A 14,151-nucleotide genomic window follows, 5' to 3' on the forward strand; every position below is an offset into this window, starting at 1 on the left:
GCCATCCGCAGCTGCCCCAGCCTGCCCTTCCCTCCCCTGCGGGCATACAGCCTGCCGCTCCTTCCCAGCCCAGCCTTCAGTCAAGCCCCTGTCAGAGCTGTCTCGGGGTCCTTATCACCCCAGAGCCTCTGAAGGGCACCTTCTCCATCAGATCTCACCCGGTCTTCATCTCTACCAGTTTATGTCCCCGACCCCATCCTGAAAAGCCTGGCCTCATGCTCCCCACTTCCAGCCATCCTTCTCACCCATGGGACACCCATCCCAAATCACTGCCTCAGGTGTCCACTGAGTCCTGAACACTCAGCCTGGCCCAGGGGGTCTCTCACATACTGAGCCCAGAACCTCTGAAGACATCTCGGTTGTATAGACTTCATTCCCCTTCCCCTAAAGTAACTGTTTCTTTCTTTCTCTCTCTCTTTTCTTTTTGGAAGTGGGAGCCCCCACTCTGATTCAGATTCACGAACCCTCTACTTCCAGGGCAGGGAGAGGAGGCGGAGGGCAACAGGGCACCGTGGCTTTGGATCAGACACCTTAAGATGGAATCTGCTCCACCACCTGGGGCAAACTTTTAGCCTTGATTTCTCCCATTTGTCAAGTGCAAACCACCTGCAGCCCTAGGAGGTCCCATATTCATTGAGAAACCTTACTTGCCAAGGTAGCTCAGGCGCTTGGAAGCGTGGCTGGCACGTAGCAGATCCTCAATAAATCCTGTTGGAGGAATTAACTTACAGGAGTAGAGGATCATGAAGCATCCAGCATGCTGCTTTCCACTTGCTTCACATACAGTAGGTGCTCAATAAATAGCTACAATGATTCTATAAGGCAGTAGCACTTGGCCCCTCCTGTTTACTCTCTGAAAGTAGAGGTGTCCAAAGACTTAAACCTTTGGCCTAGGTGGTACCCAGGGATGCAGTTGAGTTCCCGGGGGGTGTGGTTCTGGGATCAACCTTGGTGCTTATTCCCTTTTCATAGGATATCAGGCTGGGGAGGGCATGACCCAGGCCCTGCTCTCCCACCCTCCCTGAAGCCAGAGGGTGGGAAAAATGGGGTTCTGGTAGGAAGGGGTGAAGGGAGGAGTCACCTGGAACAGAGAGGAGGCAAGAGCACAATGTGGGTGGGCTTGAAATCGTCAATCCATCTCTGCCTCAACCAAGTCCAGCTATCCAGTTTCTAGAACAGATTGAGAGAGGGAGAGAGAAGAAAGGAAAAGGAGGAGGAGGGGGAGGAGGGAGAGCTGCACAGAATGGCTTTCTCCAGCATAGTCTATACTCCCTGGCCACCAATTACGGGAAGTCCTGGCCTCTTCTGTTGCATTCCATGGTCAGCACTGACTGAGCCCCGGGGGAGGAGGCTATGGGATGCCCCTACCCTGAGCTTCTAGGTGACAGGAAATAGTGGGCAGGGGCAGGGGATAGTAGGGCAGGCAAAGGTGCTGATGGACTGAGTTCCAGAGGGCTTCAGAGCAGGCATCTCAGGATGAGGGGGCCAGTCTTTCGAAGGAGCTGGAAACTGTCCTGGGAGCCAGTTCCCTTCCCTCTCTGCTTCTTAGGGAGGCCCCTGCCACCCCTGCCGCCCTCAGAGGTCTCTGCTGTTCCCTGAGGGAGGAACTGACCCCGCACCATGCCTATCCTAGGACACTGCTAGCTGAGCCAAGCTGCTTGGCACAGGGACACATGTGAGCCCCAGCACAGGACCACAGTGGATGCCCACCCAAGCCTCTGCTGAAGGCAGATGACACTGTGGGGTGGACATGTTTCAGCCCCTGGTTCTTCGTGTTGGTATTTCCTGGGCTAATCTACAGTCTGTGTATGTGTGTTTTTGTTAATCACTCAGTCATGTCCAACTCTTTGTGACCCCATGGACTGTAGCCCAGCAGACCCCTCTGTCCGTGGAATTCTCCAGGCAAGAATACTGGAGTGGGTTGCCATTCTCTTCTCCAGGGGATCTTCCCGACCCAGGGATTGAACCCAGTTCTCCTGCATTGCAGGCAGGCTCTTTACTGTCCACTCCCAAATAACTGTTTTTACTGATTTTGGTAACGTTGTTGTTCAGTTGCTCATTCGAGCCCGACTCTTTGTGACCCCATGGACTGCAGCACGCCAGGCTTCCCCATCTTTCACCATCTCTCGGAGCTTGCTCAAACTCATGTCCATTAAGTCGGTGATGCCATCTAACCATTTCATCCTCCGTCGCTCCCTTCTCCTCCTTTGGTAAACTCAGGGTCAAAGATTTTAAAGCTCTGGTTGTCTGGCTCAGTGTTTAAGACCATGAGTCTGTGGAGTCTGTCTGCCTGGGTTCAATCCCTGTGATCCTGGGTAAAGTACTTAACTTGGGCCATGGTTTCCTCATCTGTAAAGGAAGTGTAATAATCCTTATCACAGTAGAAGGATTAAATGGATTAATTTAGGAATAGTCATTTATGTGCCTATTATTTGACACCTGAAAATAAATAAAAATCTGTCTCTATAGCTGGTTTGTGTGGGTCTTGGAGATCTGATCCTTCTGGGAAGTTCTATTTCCCCCACTCCCAGCTTTATTGACATATATTTGACATACGGTGTGCATTTAGAGACTCTGAGAAGTTGTTTTGGGAATAATGGTTTGTGAAACCAGATTCCAGCAGACATCGTAGAAAAGTGTGAGCCACGAGCTTCTCCCTCCTCTGACGGTCTGTTTCAGACCTTTCCTGACTTAGTAATCTCCCTGCAGACCCAATCAAACCTTACCTGTCAAAAAAAAAACACATAAAAACCTCATCTGTCCAGTGCCCTGTTCCCAAGGCCCCCACTATTTCTCTATGCCTCTTCTGATACAGGGATCCAGACCAACGTGTTGGTTAGAAAGGGCAATTTGCATTTTTTATGTAACAGAAACCTGTGCACTTCCCAGGGGTCTTGCTGGCAGAAGCAATGCACAGTTCTACACGGTGGGGTTCCTGAGACCCACAGGGGAGGCAAAGAAGGGACAGCCCAGTGGTGGGCGGTGGCTTAGCCCTGCTGGGGTCTCTCAAGCGGCTGCCCACGCCCCTGCAGCAGACGTGGGGCTGGTGACAGCCGTTGCCTCTGCCCCAGAGATGTTGTTTTCTGCTCTCTGTTCAGGTTGGCATTTTGCTGCCCTAGGGCTCGAGAGGCAGCCTAGCTCCAGAGCGGTGCCCTCAGCCTCTCAGAAGGGGTGTGAATGGGCTCAGAACGCCGTCTTCTGACAGGCAGGGCGAGGGTGGTTTTGGTGGAGGAGGGGGCCTGGGGGCAGTGTGGCAGCTGTTAGAGCCAGTGCTGGGGAAAAGAGACATATCCAGCCACTGAGTATGTCAAGATGCCATTTAGAGGAGCCAGGGGAATAATAACGGTGGGATTTATTGAGTGCTTCCTACATGTTAGGCTCTTAACATCTGTATTAGGCTGAACCACATGCATTGCCTATACTCAGTTGCTTTTTAACCTACCCAAATAGCAATTTGGTCCAAACTCAGATTTTTATTAGTTTTCAATTACTGTGTAACGAATCACCACAATCCAAGGGCTTTAAACAATGGCCATTTACTATCTTACGTTTCTGTAGGGTCAGCAGCCCAGATACAGCACAGCTGGCTTCTCTGCTCTGGGTCTCCCCAGGCTGAAATCGAGGTGTGTGCAGGGGCTATGATCTCATCTGAGGCTTGGGGTCCAAGCCAAGCTCATTTAGGTTGTTGGCAGAGTTTAATTCTTTGCAGCTATAAGATGAAAGTCCTGTGTACTTTTTGGTTGTCAGACTGGGGCTCTTAGCTCCTATAGGCCACCCTCAGGTCCTAGCCACGTGGGCCTCTCACAGCATGGCAGCCTGCTTCTTCAAAGCCAGTGGGATAAATCTCTCCAGAGTCTGCAACTTAATATAAAGTAACAGGAGTGAGTATCCTATCACATTCCCACTCACACCCAAGGGGAAGGGATTGTGCAGGCTTGTACAGCAGGCGTGGGAATCTTGGGGACCATCTTGAATTTCTGCCTACCACGATGACTGCAACTTTTGTAACCTTGCAACCACCCTGCGAACTACATAGTAGTATTTTCCCTTTTCACTGATTAGAAGATCAGGGCTCAGGTTCAGGAACCAGCCCAAGGCTGTATGGTTAGTGTGTTTTAGAAAAAGGGATCCAAATCCAGTTTCCTCAGACTTCAAAACCTTGAGAGCTTCTTCACATTGAGGATTAGGGTGTCCAATGATGGGGATTGCAGTAGGGCCTGCGCTCCAACTGTGGTAGATGCAACCAAGAGGTAGGTACTCTATCTCCAGAGATGAAAGAGGCCTTCTTGCCCAGTGATGCCTTTGATTCTAAGCAGCAAACCCAGAGGAATCCCTAGGGAGCAGAGGCCAGAGAGAGTCACAGAATGGCAGCTGGCCTTCCACGGCATCCAGACTGTAAAGTAGCAACTTATCATCTGTCCTCTACCAGCCCCTTGTTCTTTCTGCTCAGACTTAAGGCCATTGCTAGAGATGACCTACCACTGGAAAGAGAGAGTGGAGAGGAGGTGAGGGGAATAGATGGAACAAGCTTTGGGGCACAGAGGAATCATGTTCAGTTAGGAATGCTTTGGCTGTAAGTAACACGAATTCTGATAGTGGATCAAACCCAAAATACATTTATTTTTCTTAAATCACAAGGAATCCGTAGGAAGGTCTTCTCAGCTCTGGTTTGTCTGCTCACTTTGCCTAAGCACCCAACTGCCCTTCTATCTTGTCATCATCCAAAAGGTGGACCTCGTTGTTACAGAATAATTGCCTCTGTTCTAGGCATCACAACAGCATCCAAAGACAGGAAGCAAGACATAGGGCCAAAGACCTCTCTTTGAAAAGTTCTTTTTTAATCTAGAAAGCACAATCCTTCTCAAGAATTTCTCAGCAGACTTTCCCTTCTATCTCAGTGGCCAGAGCCAGGTTTCATGTCCACCCCTAGACCAGTATATTAGTCAGTTTGGGTGGGTATAACAAAATACCGTAGACTGGGTGGCTTAAACAAGAGAAATTTGTCTCTCTCAGTTTTCTAGGATAGAAATCCAAGATCAGGTTGTCACATTCTGGTAAGGACTCTCTTCCTGGCTTCAGATGGCCACCTTCTCACTGTTCTCACATGGCAGAAAGAGAAAGTGAGAGCTAGCACCAACTCTTCTTATAAGGGCACTAAGCCCATCATGAAGGACCCACCCTCATAACCTCAAACGACACTAATTACTTCCTAAGACCTCATCTCCAGATACCAGCACATTGAGGGGTGATGTTTCAGTGTACGCATTTTTGGGGTTACACAATCAGTCAGCAGCAACAAGGGATAGGAGCCTTCTTTCTCTGACTTCAGGGCAGCTGCATCAGATACCTGAACCAGTGTGGATTCTGTTAGGAAGAAAGTGAGGAATATTTGTTGATTGGATAGCCATGGCCTCTGCCACAAGGAGGAGGCTTTCCAAGTGACCCATAGGTTCCCTGAGATCCCTGAGGCTAAAAGGGGCCTAGAGTTTGGGGTCCTCAGATTTTCCTGCAGTTAGTAGACAGCCAGTGTTAAGTGACTGGGGACTGATTTTCCAAGCATAGCTTGGCTGGACTCTAGACAAAGTCTTTTTCTGCTAGTTTCCTGGTCAAGACAAAAAGACTTAAGAGTGATTCCAAAACATTTCAAGGTGCCTCTGTCCCCTAATATCCCCTCTGTCTTCCCACAGTCTTCTCTGCTGGCCTTGCCTAGGCCTGAAGTTCCCAACAGGAGAAATTTTAAGATTTGATGAATGGGACAGGAAGGGGCATAAGGAAGTGCTGCCTACATTTGTAAGCTATTGGCTTCACAGCTTCACAGGACGGGTATATGACTGCGTGCACTGATGAGGAAACTGAGGTTAAGTAGCTTGTTCAGGGTCATGGAATTACCATGTGGCAGTGTGGAGATTCTAGTTTGAATGGATCTGAGGCAGAGCTCAGGCTCTTTTCCTCGGTCACGCAGCTTAGGAGGGACAATTATTACAATAATTAATAATAACAAAAATGCAAATAGCTCCAGGAAGGAGAACTCTTTAAGCCATGTGAAAATTGCTTTTTAGACCTTGGCGAGGTTGCTTGGCACGGAGACGGTGCACGGGCGTGTGGAACAGGATCTGAAAGGGGAGATGGGCGAGTGCCAGGGGCTGGGTGCCAAGGTCCCTCTCCTCCCCAGCTCCCTCCTTGCCTTTCCTGTTAGGAAAGGGAGCAGAGCAGGGAGAGATGGAAAGCCCTCCAGTTCTCTTCAGCTGTTCCTTTGCGAGCAGCCCTGATGAAGCTAGGGGACAGGAAATCGGGGAGTGAGGATGTGAGGGGCACTGCTGGCTGGGGTGGGGATTTGGGAGATGCTGGGTTTTGGTAACACAGGCACCCCTGCCTCCCCATAGGACCTCTGAATGGGCTCCAGCTTCAGAGTTCAATCTCAGTGCTCCAGCTAAGCTGAAGGACACTGGCACCGCAGCCCCAGCTACCTTCCCTATAAAAGGAGACAGTGTCTGTCTCCCTGCATTGATACGTAGGGTGAATAGGGTGTCATAGGTTAAGTACCCAACGAAGGATTTGCTGCAGATTATATCCATGACTGGGCTTCCCTGGTGGCTCAACTGGTAAAGAATCTGCCTGCAATGCAGAAGACCCTGGTTCGGTACCTGGATCGGAAAGATCCCCTGGAGAGGGATAGGCTACCCACTCCAGTATTCTTGGTCTTTCCTGGTGGCTCAGATGGTAAAGAAGCTGCCTGCAATGTGAGAGACCTGGGTTTGATCTCTAGGTTGGGAAGGCCCCCGGGAGGAGGGCCAGTATTCTTGTCTGGAGACTCCCCATGGACAGAGGAGCCTGGCAGGCTACAGCTCATGGGGTCGCAAAGAGTCAGATACGACTGAAAGACTAAGCACGCACACATATCCATGGTTAATGTGGCTCTCTCGCACCCACTGCCCACTGGGGGTTGACCAGATGTTTGGTGTGGAATTGTTCCATAGAGAAATAGGGTGCTTCTAGCAGGCCCCTCAAGCTCTGGGGTCTCTCCAGCCTCTTTAGGATTCCTGTTTCTCCCTGATAGTGACTCAGTCTGCTCTCCTCAATGAAGAAGATGGGCAGTGATGGGCCAAGGACATGTGGGTGCTCACAGTCCTAATCAAGCCCAGCATTTAGGGGACAGAGAGGGAAGAACACAGGGCATCCCTACAAGACACCTTATCCTCCACAGGGCTTTTGTGAGCACTTATTGTGTGCCAGCATATTACAAAGCACAGACATCACTTTGCCCACAAAGGTCCATGTAGTCAAAGCTATGGTTTTTCCAGTAGTCATGTGTCGATGTGAGAGTTGGACCATAAAGAAGGCTGAACACTGAAGAATTGGTGCTTTCAAATTGTGGTGTTGGAGAAGACTCTTGAGAGTCCCTTGGATTGCAAGGAGGTCAAACCAGTCAATCCTAAAGGAAATCAACCCTGAATATTCATTGGAAGGACTGATGCTGCAGCTGAAGCTCCAATACTTTGGCCACCTGATGCAAAGAGCCAACTCATTGGAAAAGGCCCTGATGCTGGGAAAGATTGAGGGCATGAGGAGAAGGGGATGAAAGATGACGAGGTGGTTGGATGGCATCACTGACTCAATGGACAGGAGTTTGAGCAAACTCTGGGAGATGGTGAAGATCAGGGGAGCCTGATGTGCTGCAGTCCATGGGGTTGTGAAGAGTCGGACATGACTGAGCAACTGAGCAACAATCACATTGTATGCCAGGCACTGAACTGCAGATGACTGTGCGCCAGACACTGTTCTGTGTGGCATGTATGAGCTCTATTAATTCTCAGAAAACTTGTAGGAGAGAGGGACTATGATTACTCCCGCTTTACAGATGGGGATAGCGAGGCACAGGCAGACTAAATTATGTCCTAGATACACGGGAAGGGCTGGGTTCTGGACCCAGCATTGAAGATGCAAGTTATGTGCTCATCACCACCAGCTTTTTGCCAGAGGTTGCAGGGATGCTTAGTGAGGCTGTTGGAAAGAAACTAAACCATATTTCCTTGGCCTTTTGAGCCTCATGAACCTCTTTAAGAGTGTGATAAAAACTCTCCAAAAGAAGAATGCGTACATACAGATCAATATGCCACATTTTGCTAATAGTTTAAAGGGGTTCATGGACCTCAATTAGGGACCTACGGTCAAGAAAAGCTGAGATACATCCTCTTGGAGTGTGTCCTTATTCTGTATCAAGAGTCATTGCTAGTAAATCCATGGAGCATGTATGGGCTTTGTTTGCATGCATGCTCAGTCGCTCAGTTGTGTCCGACTCTTTGCGACCCTATGGACCATAGCCTGCCAGGCTCCTCCGTCCGTGGGGATTCTCCAAGCAAGAATACTAGAGTGGGTTGCCATTTCCTCCTCCAGTAGATCTTCCTGACTCAGGGATCGAACCCATATCTCCTGGGTCTCCTGCATTGGCAGGCTGATTCTTTACCACTGAGACACCTAGGAAACCCATAGACTTTGTTTAAAGATTGAAGATGTGATCATCAGTTCACCCAGCAATTTAGCTCAGAGGAAATGTATCCACCCCCTCAGACTGGGGCTCCCTGAGGGCAGGGCTGTGTCTCCCCTCAGACTGGGGCCCCTGATGCAGGGTTCAGTATCCTCTGAGATTTGCTCTCCGCTAGACAAGGCTGTGTTTCCTCTCAAATTCAGGCTCCTTGAGGGACGGCTGTCTCCCCTCAGATTGGGGCTCCCTAAGGATAGGACTGTGTCTCTGCTCAAATAGGGCTGCTTGAGGGCAGAGCTGTGTCTCCCCACAGAGTGGGGCTCCCTGAGAGGGGGCTGTGTCTCCCCTCAGACTGGGGCTCCCTGAGGGCAGGGCTGTGTCTCCCCTCAGACTGGGGCCCCTGATGCAGGGTTCAGTATCCTCTGAGATTTGCTCTCCGCTAGACAAGGCTGTGTTTCCTCTCAAATTCAGGCTCCTTGAGGGACGGCTGTCTCCCCTCAGATTGGGGCTCCCTAAGGATAGGACTGTGTCTCTGCTCAAATAGGGCTGCTTGAGGGCAGAGCTGTGTCTCCCCACAGAGTGGGGCTCCCTGAGAGGGGGCTGTGTCTCCCCTCAGACTGGGGCTCCCTGAGGGCAGGGCTGTGTCTCCCCTCAGACTGGGGCCCCTGATGCAGGGTTCAGTATCCTCTGAGATTTGCTCTCCGCTAGACAAGGCTGTGTTTCCTCTCAAATTCAGGCTCCTTGAGGGACGGCTGTCTCCCCTCAGATTGGGGCTCCCTAAGGGTAGGACTGTGTCTCTTTTCAAATAGGGCTGCTTGAGGGCAGAGCTGTGTCTCCCCACAGAGTGGGGCTCCCTGAGAGGGGGCTGTGTCTCCCCTCAGACTGGGGCTCCCTGAGGACCTGGCTCTGTCTGCTCTCAGATCTGATCTGCCTGAGGGAGGGCTGTGCTTCCTCAAATTCAGGCTGGTTGAGGCAAGACTGTTTCCCCTCTGATGGGGCTTCCTGAGGGCAGGGCTGTGTCCCCCTCTCAGACTGTAGCTTCCTGGCGGCATTGCTGCTTTTCCTCAGAAGAGACTCCCTGTGTCTCTTCCTCTTTCTGACTACAGAGCCTCACCTTCTGTTCTGACTCGTTCAAGCCCCTCCTTGGGGTGTCACCCTCAGGCTCTGTCCTTTAGTACTTGGCAGGAATTCTCATTTTGGCCTTTCTGTCTTTGCTGGGGTCTTCGCCCCTCACCGCCCAGAGCATGGTCATCCTTCCTGCAACTGTTTCAGAAATTATTCTGAGAGGACAGCGGGGAGGGAAAGAGCATTGGCCTCGGCTCCCTGACCTTGATTTGAGGAACAAAAGAAGCCAAGCTTTAGGTTGCAGCTTGGACAGCTGAAGTATTTTATGCTTTTGGGGGAAAAAATATATTTTGCCTGTTGGAAAGAAAGTCTCTTTGAGCTCGCCAAAGACTGGAGAAAAGCAGTTGTGGTCTGGTCTCTTTGTGTCCTTGCAGTTTGAGCCCTGCTTCATGGTAGAAGATCTAGTGTTTTTACCTCACGGCTTCTTACTACCCCTGTGCCTGTGGGCGAGTCACTCACCATGCCTGAGCCTTGGGGTCTCAGTACATCAGCCCCAGGGGGAAACTGGGGGTGTAGGTGATGGGATGGGCTTCCTGGACCTGTCGCTCCTCCTGTCTGTCCTTTGTCATGAAGTGAACCTGAGCGCTCGCCAGGAGAGTGACTGCTGTGCTCAGCACCGGCCGATGATGACTAAACTGTCTGATGAGCCTCACTATGTCCCAGGGCTTCACAGCAGTTCTAAAGGAGGAGCTATTTATAGCTCCATTTTACAGATAGGGAAACGGAGGCACAAGGAAGGCAAGTAACTTGTTCAGAGGGGGGATGTGAACCGAGCTCGTATGACTGCAGCCCCCACACTTAACCATCAGGCTCTGCAGCTAAGTGGAAATACAGGGGCCGACCCTGAGCATGACCCTGTGGGGAGACAAGAGCCTCGCTCACCCATCTGGCCATTCCTTTTGGTTTTCCTTCATCCACCCAATTTGCCAGGGCCCTACTCTGGGTCCAGTGCTGGGTTGGCCTGGAGCAGCTCTGGGGTCGCTGCCCCATGTGAGAGAGAGCGTGTGTGCGTGCTAAGTGACTTCAGTCGTGTCCAACTCTTTGTGACCCTTTGGAGCGTGGGAGACAGAGGCACCCTGATTCTGAAGTCCAGGTTGTGCCGAGGATGGTCATGGGTCCTACACACCAGAGAATGGCTCAGTACAGGCCAGAGAAAGCTCTGAGGAAATAGTTGTCGGTCACTGTCTGTCCAGGGAAGGCAGAGTTTAGAACAAATAGGAATGCTTCTGGAAGGAGGGTAAGGATTATCTCAACAGAACAGAGGGAAGCAGGTTTGCATTACCCTCAGGCCATGGCCAGGATGACCCTAAGTCTCAGTGAGAGTCCAAGGTCACTGGGCAGGGAGCCACCGAAGCTAGGTGGCTGGGTTCTATTTCTTAGTCCAACCGGGTGTGCTCACCAGGAGAATCCCCATCGCCCAGACAGGCCCCATCTGCTTCTCTTGGAAGATAAAACTCAGTATCTGTGTCTCTTTCTCTCAGTCACTTTCTCTTTCTTTCACATGCATGCACACACACACACACACACATGCACACATGTATGCCCATATCTAGGCTGGAGTCCTGGAGAAGGCGATGGCACCCCACTCCAGTACTCTTGCCTGGAAAATCCCATGGACGGAGGAGCCTGGTAGGCTGCAGTCCATGGGGTCGTGAAGAGTTGGGCACAACTGAGCGACTTCACTTTCACTTTTCACTTTCATGCATTGGAGAAGGAAATGGCAACCCACTCCAGTGTTCTTGCCTGGAGAATCCCAGGGATGGGGGAGCCTGGTGGGCTGCCGTCTATGGGGTTGCACAGAGTCTGAAGCAACTTAGCAGCAGCAGCAGCAAGCTGGAATCCAGAGTTTCACTCTCTCTCTCACCTAGACATGACTGAACCTGAGTTCCAACTAAACTTGGAGGATACCTAGAAGTCAGTTGCCTTCTCGCCAAGTCTCACATTCCTGATTTATAAAGGAATTAGAAAAGGTGACCTCTGAGGTCCCTTCTAGCTTGAACATTCTAGGATTTTATGTAATTACAGAACTTCATTATAGAATTCAAAGATAAACCTCAGCACTTGTTTGAGAAGAAGAGTCCCCCCACTCCCCCACCCCCCAATCTTCTTTATGACTTTCCAGCTTCTCACCACACCTCCGGTTCCACTGCTACAGAGTCACCTTTGGAAATTGGGCATTTTGTATATTCCAGACCAACGCTCCTGCCCTGAACCTAGCACACTGAGGAGAGGGGGGTCCACCTGGGAACAGATCAGCCCACTTCAGTGTGGAAAGAAAGTGAAGTCGCTCAGTCGTGTCTGACTCTTTGCAACCCTGTGGACTGTAGCCTACCAGGCTCCTCTGTCCATGGGATTCTCCAGGCAAGAGTACTGGAGTGGGTTGCCATTTCCTTCTCCAGGGGATCTTCCCAACCCAGGGATCGAACCCTTGTCTCCCGCATTGGAGGCAGACGCTTTAACCTCTGAGCCAAAATAGGTGGTGTCTTATCTGTGGCTCCTGCTGCCTCGCTTTTCAGAGCCGCCTGTACGTGTCCTTTCAGCTGATGCTCACTGCAGAGGACTGGGAGGTTTATCAGATGGTTTCCAAAGTGGCCGTTGCTGGGAGCAGGTCTGGTAGAGGGCCAGTGGGGGCCAGCAGAGGGGTTCTGTGCCTTTGGGGTCCTGGAGAGCTAGCAGGGTAGCTACCTTCGGGGAGAGGCCCCTGAGTGAAGAGACGAGCAGAGGGTGGGAGTCTGTTGGGAACCAGAGCTGGAATGATGGACCAGCACAGTCTGGGCCTCCCTGGCCGCAGAGCATGCTGCGTGCTGTCACCAGGAGGCTGCTGCGCCTGTCCGTCTGTCCCGGGCTCCCACCTCAGAGTGGGGGGTGGTGCTGGCTGTGGGTCGAGGTGTCCAGACAGGCTGTCTCTGCTGATGGCTTCAGTGTTGGTGACTTGGGGGAAGGTCTCCTTCTAGACCTCTCTGGCTCTACCGCTGCTCGCCACGCCCTGTCCCTCCCTGGGCCTCAGTCCCCCCCTCCTCAGGGAGAAGGTGAAGGGATAATCCTGAAGGTTTATCTGTTATCTGATCACGGATAATCCAGCCCTGATACTGGGAGTTGGCTGGCAGGAAGCCACATAGCCCAGTGTCTGTGGTTTCTTCTCTCTGGGGAAAGGGTGCAAGGGGTCTGTTGGGGGGAATGGGGCATGGGAGTGGAGAAGGGGGATGACAAGACCCTAGGGACATCTGAGAGGGAGGTGGGACATGGATGAGGTGGTTGGCAAGGGCAGAGCAGGACTCTAGGGCAGTGTAGGAAGGAGTCAGTAGCACCAACAGGTGGGCGGGGTGGGGGGGCCTCACAGGAAGCCCCTTCAACAATGAAGCCCTTGCCCGAGTCAACAAGGGTCTTCAAGGAGCAGGTCTCCCGGCGGCCCCCTCTGGGGGGCTGTGTGGGACACAGAGCGATCCCCGGGGGGCGGGGAGTGAGGAAACTGGGCATTGATGCCCCAACGCCTGCCCATCATTGGCTGAAGGCTGCCCCGGGGAGTGTCAACTCCCTGGTTATTTGCAACCCTGTCCACCTGGGAGAGCCCTTGGAAGAGAAGCAGGAGGAAACTAGGGGTGTGGACGGGAACTCTGAGGGTTGAGGAAGGAGGGAAGGCCGAGCCTCTCTACCGTACAGATGAGGAAACCGGCCCAGAGAGGTGGAATCACTTCCCAGCCGGAGACTAAGTTTCCGTCGGGCCACATTGTGTCCTGCACAAGGATGGCCGCAGGTCACTGTGCAGCGAGGGATGCCAGACGTGCAGGGCACGTCCTTGCCCAGTTGCCCCTGTTAGATGGGATCCTGCCTCCCCAGCACTGACCTTGCAGGACCCTGAGAGGACTGGGAGCTAATATTTGCCCAGCACTGAGCGCCGCACGTGGGGCTCAGTGAGTGGGAGCTGTGATCGCACAGAGGCAGGGTGGGAGTGGGATCCACACCTGTCTCTCTGCCCCCAAACACCGTGTCCATCATGTTTTTTTGTTGTTGTGAACCATGCCACGTTGCTGGCAGAAGCTTTGTTCCCCAACCAGGGACTGAACCCTGGCAATGAGAGCACCACGGAATCCCCTGTTGTGTCTATCATCTTACTGCGTGACTTCAAGTCTGATTGTCAGAGCCATGTGTGAGCTCTGGCCTTGATCACCGAAGGACCTTGTTCAAATGAGTCTGCATCTCCTGGGAGGTGTCATTAATTAATCCACAGGCATAGGGGAGACGGTCGAGTCCACTGGCTCTAAGTAGAGCCCTGGGAGAATGGAACAGTGAATGGAGAAGTTTTTGATGGCTTGATTTTGTTTTATTTTTTCAGAGACAGAGAAGTGGTAAAAGGAGAATTTCTAGAACAGAATTTTCAGAACATTGGGCAAGATGGGATTTGGCCCAAGAGCGAGGTGCTGCGCAAGCTAGGGTACCAGGGTCCACAGGAGTGCGTGGTGGTGGGGGTGAGAGGCAGGGAGCACCAAGCACCCTAGGAAGGCTGAGCTGAGCAACCTCATGGGCCCACCCAGCTCTAATGAGCC

At 51.9% G+C, this 14,151-nt stretch overlaps 1 protein-coding gene across 4 annotated transcripts in view; it reads left to right on the forward strand.

Annotated features, from left to right (window-relative positions):
- The window catches only part of CPNE5 (copine 5), a 101,909-nt gene that overhangs the window by 2,123 nt on the left and 85,635 nt on the right, over positions 1–14,151 (forward strand). The window lies entirely within an intron of this gene.

Source organism: Capra hircus, chromosome 23 (genome assembly GCF_001704415.2).
Source record: "Capra hircus breed San Clemente chromosome 23, ASM170441v1, whole genome shotgun sequence".
NCBI lineage: Eukaryota > Metazoa > Chordata > Mammalia > Artiodactyla > Bovidae > Capra > Capra hircus.